The sequence below is a fragment of the Plectrocnemia conspersa genome, unplaced genomic scaffold (genome assembly GCF_051122295.1).
Source record: "Plectrocnemia conspersa isolate PC_06_02 unplaced genomic scaffold, ASM5112229v1 ptg000005l, whole genome shotgun sequence".
Lineage (NCBI taxonomy): Eukaryota > Metazoa > Arthropoda > Insecta > Trichoptera > Polycentropodidae > Plectrocnemia > Plectrocnemia conspersa.
This window is the reverse complement of record NW_028277169.1, coordinates 12,657,860-12,682,911: the sequence shown is the minus strand read 5'-3', so window position 1 is coordinate 12,682,911 and position 25,052 is coordinate 12,657,860. Positions and strand designations below refer to the sequence as shown.

The window sequence follows — 25,052 nt, the reverse complement described above, 5'->3', positions numbered from 1 at the left end:
GACATTTATCACTCCTACTACAAACATATACTGTTATTAACTATAATTTTTTTAAAAAGCAATAAAAATATGAACTTCACAACTATTGATTTTTATGTATTTTGTTATATTATTAATATTTTGTGTATAGTTTTAACACAAGTAAAATTTTACTTACAGTTGTCATAAGTTTAACTGTCACACATTGGAGAGACTTGTCAAACCATGAATCAGATTTGTAATAAGAAAAATTAAAAAATAATTCAATACACCGGAGTATTCATAAATTTACGTTAATTTGCTTGAGCTATCTAAATTAAAAATAAACATAAGTTAAATATATGTATATTTTATGCTTTGTGATTAAATTCTAACTAACTTTTGTTGTCCTTGTCAGTTCAAATTAAGTGGGATATTTCTGGTTTTTAACAAAACTCAAACGCCTTTTTCATTTTTCGCCAAGCATCGTTAAGAGAATAAAGCAAAAGTTTTATTTTATTGTACCTTGCATACTGAAAAAATATAAATTAAATATGTCTATACAATATAAAAAGGTCATTTTAGAGGAAAAGCTAAACTAAAATATATTTATATCATAATTAACAAAATTAGATCTTTGAATATGTTGCTCGATACAGAACTCGCACACACGCTAGCTACGGTACCTCACGACAATGAGAAACCGACAGCTGATTAACATATTATTTATATAAGTATTTTTTTTTTAATAAATAGATAAAAATATAAAAAAAGTGATTCTATAAATGTGTCTAACCTTGCAAGGTTAATGTTATTAGACTTTATATTGCTTAAATATTGCCAACTCTTTTCATATGATTATTGAAAAAAAATGTTTCAGAGACTGACTATTGAATCGAGTCTGCCACAACTAAATAAGTTATTTTGAAATGAATATAAAATATATTTTTCGACACAAGGTCAGGTCTATAATGAGGTGTGTTTATGAAAGAAAAGGTTGAAGAATCGAATTGGCGTGGCAAATCTCCGGATATAAACCCAATTGAAAACGTTTGGACCTTATAAACGAGAAATGGCCAAAAGCATGACACAAATAATCATAGCCTTCCTTTACCTCAAAGGACACGATACTACATTAAAAAATGACCCTTTTCAACATTTTTTAGTTATAAATATTTGTTTTTAAATAAATAATATTTAAATAAAAAATAAACCAATAAACTAAAACTGATATAAAAATATATTTAATTTTGTTTTTTCCATTGTATTAGTAAAATATTTACTACTTTTCTATTTTCTATTATTTTCACAAACAAAATATTCATAAGTTCAATCACGTACAATTTTTTTTGCCGAAGTATTCTTGAGATTAATTTGTTATTCAAGAGATGTGAGATTTACATAGTATTAAGAGCCATTAATTGCACTTGATGATAGAAAAATAAATTTTATTTGTTGACCTCGATTGTTTATCACTTTCTATGGTTGTATATGTGTTCCTTTTATTTACAAAAAACTAATAATACTCACCTCAAAAGGTGTGAGCTGAAACACTAATAATCGAATTCCATAAATATCAGATAATAGCGACCGCACAGCGGACAGATTTCGTTTAATTATTTATTGTGATTCGGCACGCTAGCTCGCCCTGTTTAATTATTTTAATTACCCACTTCAATTAACTAATGCAGGGGTTTTCCCATTTGCATTCCAATTTATTAATAACAAAAACATGCAAACGAGATTATCATGCACGTGTGCAGCATCCTATCGTTCGATGATTTGCGATAATGCAATCTTCGAACGTTTGCCGAAGTTAACTGTAAAAAAAGTTAATGCAAAAATTTCGCCTCGACCGTTTAACCGCGAACGAGACAAGATTTAATTTAACGGTAGACGAAATTGTTAGCAGAGAAAGCAGTCGAACTGGGGCCGCAATTAAGCGCAAGCCTTTAAAGAACAAATGCTTTGACAAATTAACGCAATTGTGTTAAAATACACGATAACGAATTGTTTTAATACATCTCTGCTTCAGAATTTTCAATTGTTAAAAAATATCTTTAAAAATTACTGATCTAGTATATTCGATCAAAAAAAGATTTGCCTGTTTTTTATGTGAATTTTAAACGTACACATTATTACAATCTCATATTCCTTAAATATTTGAAATATTAGTATTACATAGTAATTAAATAGCTAATTTATATAAAAATGTAAATAACTATGGGCTTGGCTAGCTGAGTGAATTATATATATACGGATTTTCATAAGGCGTGTGTGATATTTAAGAACATAATTTTATCCAATAAAATAATGTTATTGGGTTTAAGTAGTAACTGATTGGTTTTGCTATAAAGCAATATGTAAAATAGAACGTTTTTCATATTTCATTAACAATTTGATTTATTTTTTAACTTCTAAGAAATGTTTATTAAGATAAATATATATAAAAACACTCACCGCTTATGAAATATTTTTGTTTTATTTTTAGAAAAGCCTGTGTTTTGATAGTTACATTTTTTGAATTAAAAGCAACTTTGTAACACTCCTCTCAGTTTCATGCCATATTTAAAGGTATAACTTACTCATTTATAAAGTATATTGTGAAACTGTTAAAATAGTCATGATCGGCAGTTTAACTAGCATTATTTTTCAATACTATTTTAGAATCTCGATGAGTTTTATGAATAGATTTTATGGCTAGCAATTTAATTATTAAAACTAACACAATCTCAATAAGTTGATATAAAGTTAAAGCAAGTTTTACCATTTTTTTTAAGCAAAGTTTAATCTTCTATATAATCTCATTTAAAGAGTCTTGTAAAGTTTTAATTAAACTAGAAATTATAATGCTTATTTTTTAATTATATGATTAATCTCACTCAAACTATAAATTTATAGTACAATTACAATGGACTAAGACTAAAAATAATATATTTTATCTTTAGTAAGAAATCAATGAAAAAATACTGTATTACAAATTGAGCATTAAACATATTTTTATTAAATATTATTTAATTATCTGAGCGTCAAATTTGCAGTTGAAAATAATTTTAAATAATAGAGTACAATATATTTCACTGAACCAATAAATGTAATTATTTTTCAAGTATGCATTTAACTATAATTTTCGAGTATTAACAGAATTCATAGCGTAGATAATAATGAAAAAATAGTTGTAGAGTCTATATTAATTAACAGTTCAATTGAAACTGTACAAAAATTTATTAATTTATCAGTACAATGGAAAGTTGAATCTCGTTAAATTTAATACATTTAAAATATAATCGATTGATTAAATATTTGCATATATTATCAAGCAATATATGTATACCCGGCAGCCGTCGCGCTACAAGCGGAAGAGTTATTTTCATTACGGGTCAATATTTACCCCTGTGATTGGTATCCTCTGCCAATTACGAAAAACAAATGTTTGTACGTTTGCAATCGCATAATGAGAACAATTTATCTGGCTTTTTATTCGAAAATACATACATTCGTCGAACGCTATTTCGGTTTTAATTTAACGTCGTTAAGCGGATTAAAAATATCAATTTTTTATTTATAAAATAACAGGGTAATGCGATTAAACATTAAACCCTGATAACCAATCTATTATATTTATGCTACTTATGACACATATATTTATGTGTCATAAGTATATCCACTGATTAAATGAAAACATTTATTAGTATACTATAATATGCTGGTTTATTTTTCATTTTGATTAAACCAATGGAAGCTTTATTTTATTTATATAAAAAAATTAAAGCACATTGTACGAGTATTTTTTTACTACACTCCATTCAAATAATCTACTTTAAATACGTTTGTTGTACGTGGGGTGGCTGGCGTCGCAGCTTTTTAACTTTCGACGTCGGTTCACATCCCGCGGGATTATCTCGCAGCTCATTGCACCTGTACAGGTGTGTCCCAAATGGCGTGAGCGGTGAACCAACAATAATATCCGTGAACCACTCGCATGTGTATGTGTAAAATATTATATGTATCGAATATTTGTATTTAATCATATCGATTGGAATCACTCAGTCGTATTCGATTTGGATCAGTATCTATAATAATATATGAAAACAACATTTTGAATAGTATACTCTCATCAATTTCAAGAATCAGACGGCATAAATAAAGTCTACCTGTCTCTATCTACGTCAATGATCCTATTCCATTGAATAACCAATCACAAGATAATAATTTTTAATTAAGATATACGAGTTCACACTATTAATGTAAGATGACCAGGCGCCCTTTAAGGAGGATTGTCCTCAAAAAATTTAATTCCGAACAAAAATCTCTGAAATGATGACATATTTGTTAGCTCTCGCAGCAGTCCTCCTCGGACAAAATTTCCGTAATGACCTTTTTTAGCGTCCACAGCAATTTATTCTCCTCAAAAAAATTTTATAGATGACCTTTTTATTTTTAGTGTCCTCCTTTGATATTTTCATAATCTTGTCACTTTATATTTTAAAAGTAAACATACTACAGTTAAGGATTCTATTTATATCAATCAATAGAAATCGTTACAATTAGGTAAACGCAATCAATAAATACACCAGACTGTAAATCAGTGACATCTAGTTAGTTACGAAATATTATTATAGCTTACAAGCAATAACACTAGGCACGAAAATGTATTTAGAATTTATTTTAAATATTCATCTGTAAGATAAAGAAACTCTAAAAAAACTTAATATGTGATAATCGAGAGGAATTGAAATTTTAATATATTAATCACTAATTCTAACCTCTAAGACAAAATTTACAGTCTTATTGGATTTCAACCTATATCTTAGTCACCGACTTATATATTGAACACTGTGTAATAAAGTAGCGTTATAAAAGTATTTTAATACAAAATTATTTAATGCAACGAACTCAATAATGGCTAAATATCATTCAATTGTGATATTTTCAACATGTTAATCTAGTTTCTTTGTAAAATATTGTAAAAACGGACGATATAAATGATTATTTTAACTTTTACCACAAACAAAGTCAACTGTTTGGTTAAATACACATACGTCTCGCTTACTAAGGATAAATATAAATTTAGTAGAAATGTATTGTTTTCAGAAAGTAAGTAAGTTTATAAAAAAACGTATAATTCTTGCTAATAATGTTATCTAAATGTTAGATATAATATGGATATAAATGAATTGCTACTAGATATAAACTAGCTATCTTAAAATCATACTGATCATATAATATACATATTTGTAGAATCGTCACATAATAATCATCATTGATTGATGCACTAGGCTGTAGAAAATGTCACAAAAAATAGCAAGAAAATGAAAGTCAAAAGTGTTAATAATCTACACACGTGCATTATTTGAGCACATCGCTAGGTGAAAATAAAAAATAACTAACTAGATATGAGGCGCGTATGGTGAAATATATTTTCTTTTGCTCGCTTGCGTGTTAAGTAGCGAGAGTGAGTGAGAGGAAGTGAGAAGGCGTGCGGAACGCATGTAACGCACGCCTTTATCTCTCACTCACTCTCGTCACTTAACACGCAAGCGAACGAAAAGAATTGTAGCTCACCGTATGCGCTTGCTAAATATATAACACTTTTATTTTTTTAATAATGACTAAAAAAACTTTAATACAAATATTAAATGTTTGCATGCGGTTAAAAGCAAAATTTAAAAGAAATCGGTCTTTTTGAAAAAAATCTATGGTTTTACAGAAATAATATTAAGTGAAATACATATATCAGGTCACAAATTAAAGGATAAACTGTTCATTCAAGCATATTAAATCGAGAATTATCATTTCTCGAGAAATTTTATAAAGCGTTTTTTATTATATAACATTAAATTTGTACGAATATTTAAAAAAAGTTTACAACCACTGCCATTTTTATAGCGCTGCATAAGTAAAGACGGTTTCATGCTTAATGGGCTTTCATGGGTCTGGCAATGACAAAAAATTGCTTACAAATTGTTAACACTCGAACTCGTTTTATTTTTTATTTAAAGTAATAATATAAGACACTCAGACAAGAAACATTTCCGAAGGCGTTCATACCAGACCAACAATTTTTTACTTTACCGGCCGGCGGTGATATCTTTGCTTTGGTGGTGTAAGAACCCGGTCCAGTAATAAGAAATTACGCAAAACGATTTAGAGATATTTTTTTTCGATAATCCAAAAAGATTTTATTTTTATTTTTTTTGTAAAGTAGCAACAGCTGTTATTGCTATTTGTCTCACGATTGTTATTAACAGCTAAAGGGGCCTTAAAATTGTTGTTAAACTAATTGAAAAATATCAATTTTGAGCTAAGCTCGAAATTTTAATATGCAATTTAAAAAAATGTATAATCGAAGAAATCAGACATTGATGTAATTAATAAAATATTTGCAAAATCCAGAATCTTTCACCAATTAAAAAAATAACGATTTATTTAGGGATTTTTCCAAAGCAAAAATATATAAAATAGGTGGGGGGAGGAATATTTGCAGATTATTTAATGGCTCAGCAAATTTTAAGGACCCTCATTAAATCACTAAAATCCATTAAAAAATTGAAAAATTGTCATTGGCGCAACAATTAGAGAAAAAAAAATATTTTAGCATTACAGAGAGTAATATAAGAAAACCATCTTACAGATTAATGGAGAAAGAATTTAAAATATTTGAATTGACAGGCAATATACTAAATAGTTTACAGTGCCTATTTGAAGCCTCGATTAAAGCAACATCAACCCAAAACGAGAGAAACTTTTCCATGGCCGAAATTTTTTTAACAAAAAGAGAACAAGGATGTTTCATTCTACTTTAGATGGCATGTGTTTTTTAAAGGGTTATTTTAAAAATAATAATATGTAATAATGTATCTGCAATACTTAATTGTACTACATACATTTTTTTAATCATCAAAAGCTCTCGAAAATTCTCGAGAAATTTGAGAAGTGAAGTCGAGAATTCTCATTTTTCGAGAAATGAAAATCATCCAGAAAAAATAAAAAAGGTAAAAATATAAAATTTACTTATAACTTGAAACTACACTACATTTCAGATAGTTCGCGGTAAATCGACACAGATACTACACAACTCGAGTCTATATATTCCTTCTTTTCAACTTAAATTATGAGATTTACTTTGGTCACATCTAAGTGGTCAGGAGAGATTTTACGACCCAAAGTCACAGCACGAATAATCCATATCTAAAAATCAAAAATGATGCTTTACAAAACATGTTAAAATAAATATCAGTATTAAAAAATTGCTCTGAGTGACTGTCCTAGTAATGGCATTAATATTTTTTCTCAAGATACAACTTAACACTGATATATGTTACAGTTTCTAATTGTTTTAAAGAGCCATATCAAAAAAATACGATTAGCTGATCAATAATTTATATTCGTGTATACCACTCGCAAGTATTAATCACTCCCAAAACAGTGTTGTTCCGACGCCAATTATGGCGCCGATGTGCTGGTGTTAAATCCCACTTCGCCGAAAAGGTCCAGATGGCCGTGCCCAGCATCCGTTCTGTTCAATTTTCGCCGAGTTGTTCCGCTGGACTCGTCAATGATTTATGCGCCGGGCTGCGGCCCGTCTTCCATTACTGGGCGGATGCGCCATCCCGGCGCAGATTTATAACCCCTGTCCACCGTTTTACATACACACACATCCCCCGACTAAATCAGAAAATACCACGCGCGCTCGAATCGAATTGTTTATGCCTTATGGGACGCTTCGCACCAGAGACTGCCGTTGATTTGTATCATAAATACAAATTATCTGCTGGTTTTTGTCCCCAATCGTATGCGCATATCTTCTGGAATTTCCAATTTATTGATGAATAACATTTTGTTATTATTGACTATCCTACTACTTTGCTTCTGACTTTTCGTTCGGCCCTTCTCGCACCAAGTGAAGAAGCACTGAGAAGATTCAATTGACGTCAACCCTGGTCCAACCGAAGTCCAAGAATTTAACCCGATCTTAGAAAAAACTGAATTATACAAGATGCAGATAATGACTATTATTTATAATATTTTTTATTTCTTCCTGTAAGGATTCCTGGTATGACGATGAATGTAGATTTTTCAATACTACTCTATAGTTTCTCTCCTGTTTTTTTTGTATGAATGAATTCTATCTTTCTTTACTTTAGGGCATTAATGGTTGTACTGTATTTATCGCCAGTTTTTAGTTGAATTTTAACCTCTCTATTGATGGTTGTCTTGATTGTTTAAAATCATTGACCCCCGCTACAAAGATCGGTAGTGGTTTAAGTCCATCTTTGGTACATTTTTTAATGTTAGTTCCGTTGTCTTCTTCGAGTCCATTGTATCTGCTAAATTGATTATTGTAAAATATTTAATGAAACATTTTTTTTATATTGCCTAAAAATCTCAAAACAAAATTCCCAAAAGGTAGCATTACTGTACGACAAAAGTAGTGGTTTGGTATTGAAACATCGGGTAACCAATGTAGCAAAATATCTTGGATAATAAGTCATTTGAATACCCAGCATATCAGTATACAAAGACATATTTATAAACCAATCAAGTACGATGCAACTTTACCAGAAACACGTGATTTCGTGTGCGCAATCGATTAAGTCGAATGGCGCGCCCTTTCATTAGCATCGGCGCTCGCTTACGACTTTGTGAATTTTCACAATTGCCCAATTTTCCGCAAAAACGCGAAACGACGACTATGCAAAAGCAATCTCACGTCGAAATAACACGGCAATTATGGACAATCGTTTGGTCGAGTTTGGGACGTGGAAGGACCGAGATTCCACTCACACGTACGTTTCGCTCGTTGGCTCAATTCAATTTTGTGCTTTGTTGATTGAGAGAAATTTGAAATTGCCATTCTCGTGCGATGATTGTATGAAAACATACAAAGGGGCTTGCACGTGTACGGTTGTGACTAATTAGAAACAGAAATATAAGGGGAAATATAAGCGAACTCGTAAAATAACTCAAATTATATATTCATAGTCGATCAATCAATTATAGCAACAAAGATATTTTTTTTAATTTGTACAAGAAATTGTACAAATTAAAAAAAATCATCATGACTCTAAAAAAAATGTTTTTAATTTAAGGATATTGTTTTAAACAACATAATAGTGTTGAAATATTGGACAACTCATGGTATTTTACAGCACAATTTTAACACATTATAAGTGTCACAATTAAGATTCTTTCCCTTTTGATCATAAATAAATTGTTTTTAGGCAAATATCGTATCTTTGTATACTAAAAGCACTTTAAAACCAGAAAAATTAGCTTTATTATAACAATTATATGTTCTACATATTAGGTATGGCAAAATGAATGGCATTTTTAATGTAAAAAAAACATTTTTCATTGATTCTAAAATTTAATTTTTTTCTTAAGATATAACCTTTTCACACCTCTCAGTAATTATTTAATTACATTAGTATAACATTTTGGAGGCTTTGATTCAAACTATTCTAATATCCCTCTTTACGCATCGTCTGCATTTTGATTTTTTCTGTCTTGAAAGTGGGACCGATCAAAGTAAATAATATACGGAAAGAGCAAGGTCTAGAGAATAAGGTGGATATGATAAAAATATTCAGCCAAGTTCCTTGATTTTATCAAAAGCCAATTTCGCCACATAGAACTATTCAACTTATGTTGACAAGTTCAGGCCTTTCTGTTCTTCTTCGTTCAAACAATCCAGCTGATTAGAATATAAGCTTGTTGACAATCTCTTTGCAAATCCATCATACACACATAATATTTTTTTTTACAGTGAGCTCGGACTTTAAAGTATGTTTACCTGAACTTCACATAAGGACTGTCTTTTACGAAGATTGTTGTCGTAGCTTCAAGATCTAGAAGCTTTGGTAATTTGTGGTTAAGCGCCGAATTGATTTTTTCGCTCAATTCATGTAAGACCCATACATCTTGTCTTCAAGCCTTTCTAATCTTCTTAATGTGTCTATGCATTCTTGAATCGTAATAGTTTCTTTTCGCGGTCACCTTCTGAATGGTTTAAGTAGGATTTGCTTTCATTTATGCAGCAAGAACATCATTATCTGGTCTCCTACATTCAGGACTATAATAATTTCCAGTTAATTTTTTTTTACCATTTTCAACACGAATATATATACAAACATCTAACACTTTACAAAAAATATTTTCAGTGAGCATAGTTGCCGATTTTTTTTTTAGAAACTCACGTAGAGTACGCTCGGGACAAGGATTCCGGTTTGTTATTGTGTGCGTGAACTGTGTGGCTCAAAACCATTTCGCTCACAATATTTATTTTTTTTATTTTAAAAGAAAATATATATTTATTTAACAACATAAATCTGAGCTAAGTTGGAAATTTCAACGGACAATTAAAAATATATTATATAATCGAAGAAATCAAACATTGATGTCATTAATTAAATATTTTCAAAATTCAAAATCTTTCACAAGTCAAAAAAATAATAAAGTCTTTAGCTATTCTTCAAAGGCAAAAAGATATAAAATTTAGAAAGAAATTATTCGCAGATTGTTGAATGGCTCGACGACTCTATTAAATCATTAGAATCCATTGAATAAATTTAAAAATTATCATTGGCGCAACGATAAGAATAATAACTTTTTTAAGCCTTACAGAGAATAGTGTAAAAAAACCAACAACGTACGGATTAATGGAAAAATAATTAAAATATTTTAATCCGCGGGTAAGAGAACAAATTACTTACAGTGAATATTTGAAGCCTTGATATCAATTAACCCAGATATGCCTAAGAAATTTTGTTCTCTTAAAATTTCATTTATCAATAAAAATCAGTGGCACGAGTTTAGTGACCTACCCATGGGACAGTGGGCATATCTGGGTTAAACCAATATCAACACAAAATTATTTAAAATAAATCACTAGAGAAGATCGAACACACTGCACTTTAATGACGAATACCAGCGTTGACGAATCAGCGACTGTCCTTAAAAGAGAAAGCGAGACAACGAAGTACACGCTACATCGCTTCTCCATCTCATATACATGTACACGCACACAATAACAAACCGGCATCCTTATCCCGAGCGTACTCTACTATGCAATTTTATATAAATTGTTCGCTTGGTAAAAATTCTGTCGTCGTAGATTTTGCGGCCCAATTTTCCAAATATTTTCAATTTTTTAAATATTAGAATATGTTGCCCAGATGTGCACCAACATAATTGTAATAGAAAATGTACTAAAGTAACAGCGATCAGAGCACGACTGACTGTTCAAACCATTGATTTTGGAATTACGTAATATTATCACTGTAGCCAAATTTATCGTTAATCAATTAAACAGATTTAAACTAACACATTTAACTGTCGCTAATATAATAACATATACTAAAATCTCTCGGAATGAATATTCATTTATATAAAAAAAAGTTTTTATGAAGTAACTTTGGTTATCGTCGATATTGCTTATGATTCGCATTACTCAAATAAGTAACATGTGGAATACCGCAAGGATTAAATCTTGCCCTGGCGTTGTTTCGTATATTTAAAAATGACATCAGCAATGATCTAAGATTTTTTATATTTACAATACAATTATGATTCGTTATAGAGATGGGTTTGATAAATCGTGTAGTTCAATTGCAATTAATTATATAGAGTATACTTACGATCTACGAAAAAATCGCGTGTTAAATCTTAGAATTTAGTACCTGGAACAAAAAAAATATTATTAAAGCATATTATAAAAGTATTGTGAATTGATATTATTTAAAAATTATTATTAGATAGAAAAATATTTGTATATAGATATTTATATACAGACAAACTGATCCTATATAATGGAATAAACCTGATCAGATTATAATTTATAATACATACAGTATTCCAAGAAACTGGAATGTACACTAGATATGTTGTTGAGTGCATTTTGGGCTGTCATCGGCACCAAGCTGCCAGAGTCTGCGTCCACCAGACCGTAAATACAACCTTAAACAACCAACGAGGGTTACGCGTCTCACCAGAAAATAGCAAAACAAATCTGATAAAGACGCGAGACTAAAAAAATGCGTTTTGATTGACTAAAATCGTCACAAAGCTATGGGTTGCCAATTCAATTTGTACACTTTTGAATGGATGCACTGTTCTAACTATAAAAATTCAATCACTACATTATTTAGAGACATACATATAAAAAGAAAAAAATACGAAAACGGAGTAATAAACATTTTATATGTATCACGAGTATCACTCAATTAAGAAAATAATGTGAGCTCGGTGTATTGAATTCGCCGTAAAAGAGCTTTGAATCCCAGATCTTAAGAAATTCTTTGTTAGATTAATATAATGGGAGAAAAATAATAGAAACGTACTTTTCCTCCTTCCACTTACATGAGCTTTCAATATAATGCTTATATAATTGGTACCGTGGTTACACAAGACTTTATTTATGATTTACAAAAAAATAAGAGATAGCTGAGTTATAATTTGCATTTACTAGGAAATATATGAGTCTCAACAAATTACAACAAAATCAAGACTTTTATAAAACGTATATTCAAAATTATATTAAAATTATGATTACAAAAGCGATATTTTAATTACTGATATTTTTAAATAATTACAATTTTAGAGAGAGCAAATTTATAATTTTAATGAATTGAAGAATAATTAAGAAATAAAATATCTGGAAGTATTTAAATGTATACTTGTACCCCTGAATTAAAATGTAATTTATCATTGTTGCAATTTCTGATACTATAAGAATGAAAATAACAACAATTTTTATTCGTTATTAAAAAATTAGCCACGCGTAAAACTGTCGTTTCTACCCAGAATTGCTCAAGGGAAAGGAAGGGTCGTTTACTTCCTCCCATTTCCCGATCTTCTTAGGTATAGGCAAGTTAAATTTTTACAGCAACATGCATCACTTTTGACTTAGAATACACTAGAGTTTAATCCGGTACTCGCGTCAAGCAAAGCTTACTTTTGAAGTCCATTTATCACATGTTATTGGTAATATTTGTGTTAATTGATTCGCATGAGATTGTTTTATTGCTATTTTTTTATTTTCTGTTAAGCAACCTCGATGCATAAAAATTATATTTCTAATAACAAAATAAGATTCTGATTTATTTTTAAAAGTATATATGACATTGCACAATTTTAAAGCTTAAAAAATAAGAACATTTTTTTATTATTATTAACTATTATAATACCCTTTAAAAAACATTTTTAAAATAATATTATTTTGCTAGTTAATGATAATATGCAGCTAATAGCGTTTTCATTGATTTTAGTTATATATACATATCATAAATAAAAATCCTTGTTCGGACATAGCAATATACCGTTTATAAATGTTTGGAATCTATTACTATTTGTCTCTCATGTCTACCCTTGTGAGGTAAGATAAAAGAAAATAAGCACAAAGCTAGGTTAGCTATTATATATGTAAAACCTAATATAACACATAAACAATATAGAAATGTAAAATATAAAGAATTTTTAAACTCGTCTCAGATTTAATTTCGATAAAATGATTCCAGTAGCGGCACGCGAAAATATTATTCGCTCGATTTGCGAGACAAGTCTCGGGACGTCGGCCAAATGCGATTCACAAAGGGGCGAATGTTAGTTTTTTTTCCAGTCGGCGGAAGATACGCGTTGATTTAAATGCAAGCGTCGCATGCACCCAGAAACACAGTTCGGAAAAGCGGGTAGCTCTCAGGGGGTGGGACCGACCCGGCGCCAGTGGCGTCGCGGTAACGAGCCGCAGATTTAATAAAAAGATATAACGCGGACACAATGAGCGCTCGCGCGGCCCTTTGTGCTCAGCGGGCGTAATTGCGGGGTATACCTGTGTCTCAACGTGGGGTCCGATCGTTCCGGGAGAGCACGACCGCGAAGCAAATAATATTTGTGCCGTGATTCGTTTTAAATGGATTGCCACAAATATATACCTATGAGTAAAGCACGAACTGCGACTAAATTAAAGTTTAAATTACATATTATATAACGCGGTTTATTACAATGCTTGCGACATACCCTGTATAACACTCGTCGTTGTGTTGTGCGAGAACCTTGTTGCTAAGATATTTTCACGAAAGATGTATTATAATTAATGTAATATATTAATACCAAATAAGTTAAAGTTACGCTATTTCGCTAAAACATTATATTTAAAATAATATTCCAGATACAAAACATTGCATCATAGGTTAGTCAAGTTATAGATATGTCACTACAAATAAAGATCACCAGCTGGCATGACGTAAGCAAGGGTTTTATATGTAGCCCAACAAAAACGCCATAAATTTATTTGGAATTCGACATTTGATCGTTATTTCACGAACCTTCACAAATGGTCGATTGGCGGGTAAATCATATCCTGCCGGTCAAATCAGAGGGACTGTAGTAATTAAGCGTTGTATTTGCAACAAATTCAGCATTACTAATATCTTCACTCACTAAATGTTAATTGCGCATTTTAATAAATAAATATTCGAGTGCCGCTGCCGGGCTGGAACCCGCGACCTCAGAGTTACTAGTCTGAGACTTTACGGAGTACAATATTCCGTCCTTCACGGAGCTATGGTCATCTGTTAGTCTTTGTTTTAAAAAAAAAATATTATTAATATTAAAAAAATAATAAACCTAGAGAGTATATAACTTTTTTATAGGAAATAAATACATTTAATGGTTTCTCGTTACCATTTAAACCAGATTTTTGATAGGATTGTGAAAAAGTAATATAAATACAGAAAAATAATATTTTTTAAAACAAAATTGCAGTTATTTTATAAAAATTGTTACATACTATATAGCTATTAAAAAGCGCTGATAATAATATGAAAATAAAAAGAAATTCAATTAGATATTTTATATCTATATAACTACTGATTCATTTATAAATTAATTGTACTTCTATAAAAAAAACATTTTGATGGTAAAAACTTATTTTAATAAATATTAATTTGCAGAGTAAAAATACAATAAAAATGATATATTAGGTTGTGAGTGTCACATGTGTTAAAAATTATATTATTTATGATACTTATCAGCATGTGTTTATGTATTTCGTTAGTTCTTTATAATATTTATTTATTTATTTATTAAAATTATAACCATCGTGACCTGACAGGCAAACCCAATGCGTCACGATAGTCAAAAGTACAAATACATCATATTACATACAAATATAAACAAGACAAAACAACAGACACAAATCACCTCAACAGGTGTGCATTGTCTCATACGAACTAAACCAAAACTCCATATGTGCAAGAGAAAATGTCAATATTTCTATGGACAGAATTGAGCAGATGAATAGCCTTGGCCAGAGAAGAGTTGGCAAGTGCTCCAGTTCTAGACTTTACAGGCAAGAATAGTGGACGCGACCGAGAACTATAATCACCTTCAGGAGCTTACATTTGAAGCTGCTCGAGCACTGAAGGATTGTCTACGATGTCCTTGAGCAATTTCCAGAAGTGTTTAATTACATAAACACTTCTGCGAGTCGACAAAGAAACGTATCCCAGGGCTCCCAAAATAAAAGCACTGGGAAACAAGAACGGATAATATCCGTATTCCTTCAAGTATAAATATCAAAGAAATTTACGTTGTACTTTTTCCAGCTTCAATTCATTACATTGATTGATTACGCCTGGGATCCAAATGATGGAGCTAGTTTCTAGTATGCTGCGGACTAGAGTATCATAAAGAGTGCGCAATACTAAAGTATTCCTGAAGTAACGCGCATTTCTCAAGATAAAACCGAGCATTTTTAAGGATTTGCTATGAGTCTCTGCAATGTGCTGGCTAAATTTCCAACGTTCTTCGAAAGTCACTCCTAAATCCTTAGTTGAAGAAAACCTATCCAGAAAATATCCGCCTAGATGGTATGAATATTTTGCCGGCGTTACCGACCTTGAAAATGAAATTGTGTGACATTTCTTTACACTGAAAGGCAATTGGTTATAGCAAGCCCATTTCCATATAGAGTTGAGATCCTCCTGTAGGTCGAGGGAATCAGAAATCGAATGCATTTTCTTGTAAATTTTCAAGTCATCTGCATATAATAAAAAATCTGAATCCTCTATTGCTGTGTCTATGTCATTAATGAACAATAAAAACAACAATGGACCCAAATTGGATCCTTAAGGTACTCCAGTAGGGGTCGTATATCGTTCTGAAAAAGAGTTATTATACTTGACGAATTGATATCTATTGGTCAAGTAATTTGAGAATAGATTTATGAGATCTTCAGAAAGCCCGAAATTAGATAACTTTTGTACAAGTAAAGCATGGTTAACTTAATCAAATGCTTTTTCAAAATCTGTGTATATGACGTCCACTTGTACACCAGAGTCCAATGATTTTAAAGCATAGTTAGACAAAACCATTAGATTAGTGACAGTGGATCGAGATTTACGGAAACCATGTTGTTATATAATATAATACCACAAATACAAATAAAAATTAGTGTAGAAAGGAGTTGATCAGTATTTTAGATGATCTACTTATTATAGCCCACGAAAAGGCGATGCAAAAAGGGTCTCAATTTTGACTGACGACAAACGATTCGCAGGTTGACAGCCTATCAATAAAGTTTTTGTGGCAAATCATGCTCGACCCAGACGTTTTGCTTTTAAATCAACTAATGGTCTGCATCCAATATGGACGAGAAATGATCATCAAAAACTTTGATAAAACAATTATAAATTTTTGTGTTTCTACCTCATCATCGCTATACATTTCACATATATTTTTAATCGCAATAATCGCAATACTTCCTTTTTTAAATTCATATAACATACTTTGTTATATATACATATAATATGACATATATTAATACTACTTTTTATTTCTCGTAATCAAGGAAAACTGATAGCAGGTTATTAACTTCTTCCTAATTCAATGTCTAAGATATGTAATAAAAATAAAATACTTTGATTAAAAGGCAAATATTAAGATTTTAGTAGTTCTAAGTTTCTAATTAAATGTGTTAAAACAATTACTCGTGTACTTTACATTTTTATTTTCTGCTTAACTATTGTGAAAGTTCTTTGTATTTTACTTCATTTATATTTTTGTAATCAATGTTTTAAACAAGTTAGTATGATAAGAAGTTTTTTTTATTGACTGCATTAAATAACTAATGATGGCATACAATTTTTATTTAATTAGATACATTGGTATTATTCTTATATAAATACAAACAACAATAGAGACGATGGTTTGAAATAAACAACATCTCAACACACAAGTGGAGGGTCATTGTCCCAAATAAGACTTTCAGATTATGGCAAGAAGCCAAAGTAATACATTTTGAGTGTATAAACTAAAGTCAATGTGTCGAAGGTTGTTAAAATATTATTTATTAGGTAAGAAATATTAAACATATTTTATAATAAAAAATAACTCTCAAAGCGCAAGATTAATATGAAGCGACCCTCGTAGTGCCCTTGGAAAAGGGTACGGAAAGGGTTTAGGGAATTTCGTAAATATTATACGTAAACTCAGTCCTGCCCTGGAAGGAGGTCGTCTCGAAAGCGTTCAAAAATCTTATATAAGTTTCGGCATCGAGTGCCCGAAAGCATTACGCATTCAAGATCGAATTTTTGGTGTATAATAATGTAAAATAAATATTTGCAAAATTTCGCTTGCGGCGAAATCGACTAATGAGTTTCACAAAGGTGGAATTGAACGTCTTCGATTATCTATTATGGAGAAGGCAGTTTTAATGGCGTGGAAAACTTCGTAAGTGCGCCCAAAGAAAATTTTAAAGACATTCGAACGAAGAGAGGAGATCGGAGAGACTCGAGGGGGTGCTTTACGGATTGCCTATTTATAAATTTTAGCACAATGCCAACAAATAAAAGTGAATAAAAAGAAAATACAGCACAAAAATCCCTAACCGTAAAAAAAGGTTTAAAATCCTATGTAACTAATATGCTTTGCTTTACAAATTAAAATATGATAAAGAAGTAATTTAAAACGATAAGAACGGATATTTCGTGCCCATCCTATATTTATTCACAAAAATGTTTCACTGCCCTGATTTTTTAGGGTGGTCAAAAGTATAAAAGATAAGATCTGACAGTTGATCTTTATTAATGTTCGACAGAAACGGCCGCCTTTTTCAGACGACGCGAAAAACACACCAATTATTCATAAATCATAAACTTAACCACTAAATCAGCATAAACAACGGTATCGAAAACACAGGGGTAACTTTTCGCACAAATACACTAACATTTTTTCAATATCAGATTAGAGAAATTTTTATAAAATTGTATTTGTCTTTTGGTTTGGAAAAATCCTTATGTCGAATTGGTCGACTGTACAGGGTGGTCACGATAAAATTATAGTAATGGGATACAAATGAACGGAAAGCCGACAAATGAGCAGACGATAAAATTATCGTTAGCGGTAACGACATGAATAAATGCATTACGCCACACTGTACACGGGAGGGTAGACAGGAGGTGATTTCCAGCTTTGGTAGGAGACTCGAGAGTTTTACTATAAATTGTAAAAAATGTATACATGCAAAATTAAGATATTACCATAAAAAAGTGTATAATTAAATTAACGTAAATATATTATTTTATACTGTGAAAAATATTTTTTTATGTAGTATTAACTTTTTTTTGTAATATTTTTAAATTGAATTTGTACAATATAAATATTAGCTATTGAATATTTTATAATTAAAAAAATTATAATATAAGTCAAATATAACATTTTTTTATTTTTAATAAAGATTTCTAAATTTTACAATGATATAAGAAAAATTACAAAAAATATTTAATTTTATTTTGTAAGCAATCATAAAGAACATTAAAATAATATAATTTATTAAAATATTAAAAAATAAGCTAAAACAAAAATTTATATATGACTTTCAACGACTTAAAAGATATGTTTATATTGATAAGATAGACACAATATAAATTCTTGAAAATAATACCGCAAGATAGTTAGTTTAATTAATACTCTATGAATAATGGGCAAAATTATTAAAGGCAGTCAGAATTTACGTCGCGCCATATATTATATAACATTTGCTGAATTTATAAAATCAGTGAGATATATCGCCACACAGAATTATAATATATTACGAATAGCTAAATTTTTTAACGTGAAAAATGTGTATGCGTTAAAGCAAAAGAGATTGTATCAATCCAAAAGAAAGCGATCTTAAAAGCGTAGATAAAAACAAATCTAGCCATGAATTACGACATGTAAATTTTAACCGGTTGGATTTTAACACGTTCCCGCGGTGACTGTGCAAAGATTAGAATAATTTATTCCGGTTAAATAGGTTAACACCTCCTCGGCGGATAGATTTGGGTCAAAAATAGCACGCATCTCTCGCGGGCTCACAAGAAGGCTAAGGTGTTTCGTGATAAAGTGTACTGATAACAAAAGGGGCACGTGCCTTTATGTTACGTTGCGATATGCCAATCAACCCTTGAGCGTGCCCGGCGATTATACTCGGAGCCTCATTACGTGTTACTTCAGCGATTTTATTATACCCTAAGCGTAAGTAACCGAAGCCATTACGGCTCACTTGTTCCACATTTGTACCATCACGTTGCACGATAGGAGCTAGGGTCTTCTGGAAATAAATTATTAATATCACAAGCTATAATTCAAACAATTTTGTAATCCAACAAGGGTATAATGTTTCCATATATTGGTATATCTGGATAATTTGAAAAGTTCATGGCCTGATTATGAAAGAAGGTATTTTAATTTGAAATGGTTTTAATTTTTCAGTATAATCTCCTTCAACTTCAACATACCTTGTAAAGAAATAATCTAGGGTTTAAATATTTTCTTAAAATATATACCCAGATCATTCTAAATATTTGTTTACAGTATTTTCTAGTTAATCATATATCAAATAAAAGTCCGTGGATACGTGCAGGGTCGCCAAGAGCGAACCTGGACCCCGTGAAAACAATGATTCCGGGCCTTATAACAAAAATTCCATTTTATATATATCTTAACATAGCAATATAATTTCTTAAATAAATAATAATAGGTACGAGTAATTCCTTTATATGCTACAAATAAATATAAAAATTAGCCACCGTTGCGACAAATTTTCTAAAATCATATTTTATGCGAAATATTTTAATTAGGCATTAAAAATTACTAAAAATAACTACTCATAGTAATCACATGATAATTAGTCGTGTTTTTTTGTTGCTCAGTGTTGCCATATAGTGAATTTCTAGTCCAGGTTAAAAGCAATAAAATCGTACCATCGCAGTGACTTTTTATAACAATATTACCAGTGAGAATCGAATAAAGCACATCTAAACCGAATTTTGACCAATAGGAGAGCGCAAAAAACAATTATCTCTTCTCAGAAGGCAAAAATTCACGTCAAAAGCAATAAAATCGTGCCGTCGCCGTCGCAGTGGGAACGCTCGTTACCGAGCGTTCCCACTGCGGCGGCGCCGACACGATTTTATTGCTTTTGACGTGAATTTTTGCCTTCTGAGAAGTGATAATTGTTTTTTGCACTCTCCTATTGACCAAAATTCAGTTTGAATATATTTTGATCAGCCTTCTTATATTGAAATTCCATAGTAAAATCAGTAAGGACAGCTATCATATTTTTAAAACATAGTGTAATATCGAAATGCAGACAAACTATGGAGTAATATGTCAGATGCGATGTATGTCTGTACTTATTCTTCCCTGAGAGATGAGTTGACTTAGTTTGTATTTTGGACTTGACATAATAAATAATTAATTTTAGTACTTACATTGAGCTAGGTTTGGGTTTGAACAGCAAATGGACGTTTCGCAACTGTTTTCAAATTAGTTTTTATAGACATTTTAGTGTAGCATATTAGTGCTTATCAGTTAAATTATATTTTTGCTGATAAAAATATATATCTACTGGTGAAAATGTATTTAGACTTCACTAATAAAAATATAACTCTATCAAAAAATACAAATTCACTGTAATATTTATACATCGGATGTAAATAAATAATGATAAGTATGTAAATATATTTAATACTACATATAGCAAAGTTGAAATCATATAATTGTACTAACACCTGCCAAATAATTAATATTTTTAAATACATATATACTAGTGAAAATGTATTCCGATATGATTTGACTGAAATGACATATTTAAAAAATATTTTCGGGTTATAAGACTGTTTTTTTTTAATGTATCTTTTATTATATTTGCTGCATTTAAGTCAGTTGTTAAATTATCGATAATACAATCAATAAAAACATTAAATTTACATAATTCAGAGAGTGCTGTTGTTGATTTTTCGTTATTTCTTTGCTTCCTTATGTATTAGATCTGAATTTCTAAATCGAATACCTTAATTTACTGCTACTAATTTATATTTGTTGAATATTTTCCAATATTTTTTAAGCGGTCAAAAAGCAATAAAGTCGTTAATAATTTGCAAGCAAATTTTAACACAAACAAAGCCGCGTCAAAAACTACAATCTGTCCCTTTGAATAATAATGTTTATTGTGAAAGTACTACCTAAAAAGTGGGTGCTTTTGAAGGCAATGTACCGCTCCTTTATTTATCGTATAATATGTATAAATAAAGGCTAAAGGAACGTATACCTAAAATACATCAGTATATATGTACGTCTCAAACAACTGTAGTAACCATGTTTAAAGGCTTATGTAAACAGTTAGTTACTGAGCGAATAACTGCATTACATTGAATTGAAAATGAAAATTATAAACCTATGAAAAACTTCCGGCGCCCCAGGAAGCGGTAGCGTACACTTGCCTTTCAGATGCTGATGAGTTGTTGTTGGTTATTTAAGTAGTTAATGTTATGTTTGAAATGACTAAGTAATTAACTTGTAAAAAAAGTTTCTAAAAAACAACTACAGACAAAATATTTTAATACAGTTAAAAAACGTTCACAGTGTAAAATCGACTAAAATGAGTTACATTTATTAGTGCAGAGCAGTTTAAGCTTAGTTAAAAAAAATATCTTGTTAAAATGCAAGTTGAATAATAATTTTAATATTATCACTAGCAGTTAATAAATATCTTAATCTAATATGTGTTAATGAGGTAGATGTGTCATAGAGTATTATAATAATAAATAATTATTATTATTATTTTGCTTAATTTAAGAAATCTTTTATTACTTTCAGTAAAATCGCAAAGTATGTAATTAATATTTTTTCTATGCCTTCATTCGAAAGCTCTTTAACAAATTCAAACGGCAAAATAACTTTATTAGTAATAATAGAATCAAATAAAATTGTAATTTCGTGACCTCCTGTATATCAAATGGAAGGATTGTTGAATTGGAAATCCATTCGACGAATTTGAATACGCGACGTTAAGTGCAGCGCGGTTTTATTAGCATAATACAATACTGGAAACTAGCAATTTGTTTGAAGAGCAGTTGGATAAACTTTCACAATTAAAACATCACACACACAGGATTTGTGTAGATTAGTTTTTATTTATTTTAATTATCTCTCTCACACACATACTCTTCATTTCGAAACATCAACCAATACTGTCGATGTGGCATAATTCACGGCGGTTTTGACACTACGCCTGAATTCTCGCATTCTACACTCCGTACATTACGATAATTAAACCTTTGTTTTCGCTGATCAGATACGTACCCTAGTCGAAATTGAACGCATTCAATCAGAGGCATAATTAAGAATCCGTTTGATGTGAATTCTTCTATAACCAGTTTCAAGCATATCCATAATATATCTTTGACCACATGAGGGTTGCGAAGTCGAATAATCGCGGTCAGATTAACTGGAGCGAACGTAACGAGTGTATTTAGAATACAGCTCCGAAATAGATAACGATATGTTCCAAATCCTTCCTTTCTGACGGTCGGTCTGTCAAGTTTAAACGGTAGCCCTGGGGGCTCTTCCGACCGTAGGAGGTTACAATAATACACGATTAGATACGTTCAAAAGGCAGTTATAAAGTTTTTCGTACTAACTGCGAGGGATATTCGGAGAGTAAGGTTACGAAGTTCAGAAAATATTTCTATAGCATTGTATTTTGGGAGAACAACCCTATATTTATATATTGTGTCGGCACAGTTACTGACTAATTTCTCGCTTTCAATGTTTTAAACTCTCGCAATAATTATTTTGCCAGTTTCCAATAGCACATTTGTTTGCATTATTATCACATCTATGGGTGTTAAAGTATTGTATATACCGGTCCTTTTGTATTTAATGATCTGCTATGTAAGTTATGAGTCCAGCTCAATCTTTTATTTTTATACTTGTGGCTTAGATGTGTTCACTATCATATTTATCTAGTTCGTAATGTTTTATTTTATTTTTAACTATAATAGCTCTGGATGATTAATGTAATATATTATAGAATAATTTGGTTTTCTTAAATAGCTTTTGTCGATAAAGTGGGTTTGAGAGATCCGTATAATATTTTTATTTCTTGCCCATTCTTAAGCAAGCCATTGGCGTTCCAAGCTACTAGTCTGAAAAGGTTGCTCATTTTGATATTTAGTACTACTCATAAGTTTCGCACCATCTTTATATGTTGTTCTTCTTTATAAATTAAATTTTATAAGAAATACAACTTAAGAATATAATTGAATAGTAATCTAAAATTTTGATTAAATCAGTTATTTATTTATCGATATAAACATTAAGATATCTAAGACATAATAATAAACATTTATAGATATTTTCTAATTAAATATATTATAAAAAAGAGAAGATTTCTTTCGGTTTGAAAGTATATATAAATGCATAAACCAAATTCGTGATTGTACTTGATTTTTTGTCAGGAACAATGGAGCATTTTTTTATTATATCTTGTTTAAGGGAAATATTTTTTTTAGTAATTTATAATGTATAAAATTATAATGCCGATTCTATACAGCATATAGTATATATGCACAATGATGACGCAGTTCGTCGAACCCTCTCGAGAATTAATGAGATTCGAATGCATTTACTGAAACATAAGTAAACGCGAACGATGGAATGAAGGGCGATGTAATTTAGAGATCTGCTAATGGCTATTCAAATAGCGATTGCAGTGCTTCTGGTTACCAAACAACTGCTGGCGGCCGGAGAAGGACAGATATACGCGTAAAGATCGGGAGAGCGAACGACGAAGACTTTCCGCAAGGGGTGGGAAAGGGGAGATAATTGGAGTTTCAGATGAACATTTCAGCTGGAACCACAAGAGGCGTCGTTAGTTGCGAACGCGATGGGGTACAACCCAAAAGGATCAATGAAGACCGCCAGATGGCCGTTAGATAGAAGGGAGGTATGGAGAAAAAATTATCCAGGAGGAGATATAAAAGTGTACGGACGTCCGTAACGCAATTACATTTTACTGTATATTACCTAATTTTACACGTTATGCTTTATTTAATACGTAAATTCATGTGCGTATAATAATAATAACCTTAAGACAAAATAATGCCTTTATTAACCCTTATAATTCTGTCCTTAATATACGGTGCTACATAGGGATTGACTATATTATTCAGCAAAATAACTCTCTACTAATATATGTGTATTCTATCAAAGAATTTCTAAACTGATATTATATATAAAATATTTTTGCAATTTAAATTTATATTTAAAATCTCCAATACCGGAAATTTTAATTAATCAAGGCAAGCTTCTCGATACCCAGTAATCTATAAGGTTTCAAGAATGCCAACGTGTGATTCAAGTCGCATTGCGAGAAGTTAAAATATCAATTACATCAAATGAGCTCGCTTTGATACTCGAATAACGGAAATTTGGTAATTTTCTCCTATCCCCCATCCTATCGTTGTTTATTCGGGTTAATTTATTTGTATTCAACCTTTCTCCGGGTCCATCTGCCCTTCGTCCCCGTTATTCTGTCTTTTGCAACGACGAAACACAGGGAATATGGGTTGCCGATTCCACTCGGAGCGGAATGTCGCCGAGTCAGCGCGAAAGGCCGCATTTAGGCCCGTGGAGCGTTTCAGGACTAATTACTTTTTTGTCGGTCCAACCTTTTTTGGGCCCTTTCAAATTTTACAAACACCCTTTTTCCCTCGGCCGTCTTTCCTGCTACACCAAACACCCACCCTTGACTCTCTAGTAACTCC

At 30.8% G+C, this 25,052-nt stretch overlaps 1 protein-coding gene across 3 annotated transcripts in view; it reads right to left on the bottom strand.

Annotated features, from left to right (window-relative positions):
• LOC148234885 (E3 ubiquitin-protein ligase mib1-like) overlaps positions 1-25,052 on the bottom strand; it is a 660,035-nt gene that overhangs the window by 407,875 nt on the left and 227,108 nt on the right. The window contains exons 11-12 of one of the 3 annotated variants that reach the window (XR_015809584.1): positions 11,051-11,639; positions 8,066-10,167 (exon numbers count right to left, since the gene is read on the bottom strand). The exons of the other annotated variants lie outside the window; for them this stretch is intronic. The gene's annotated coding sequence lies outside the window, so the exon portion shown is untranslated. Of the gene's footprint in view, positions 1-8,065; positions 10,168-11,050; positions 11,640-25,052 lie in introns of those variants that run through there. 3 annotated transcript variants of the gene reach the window in all.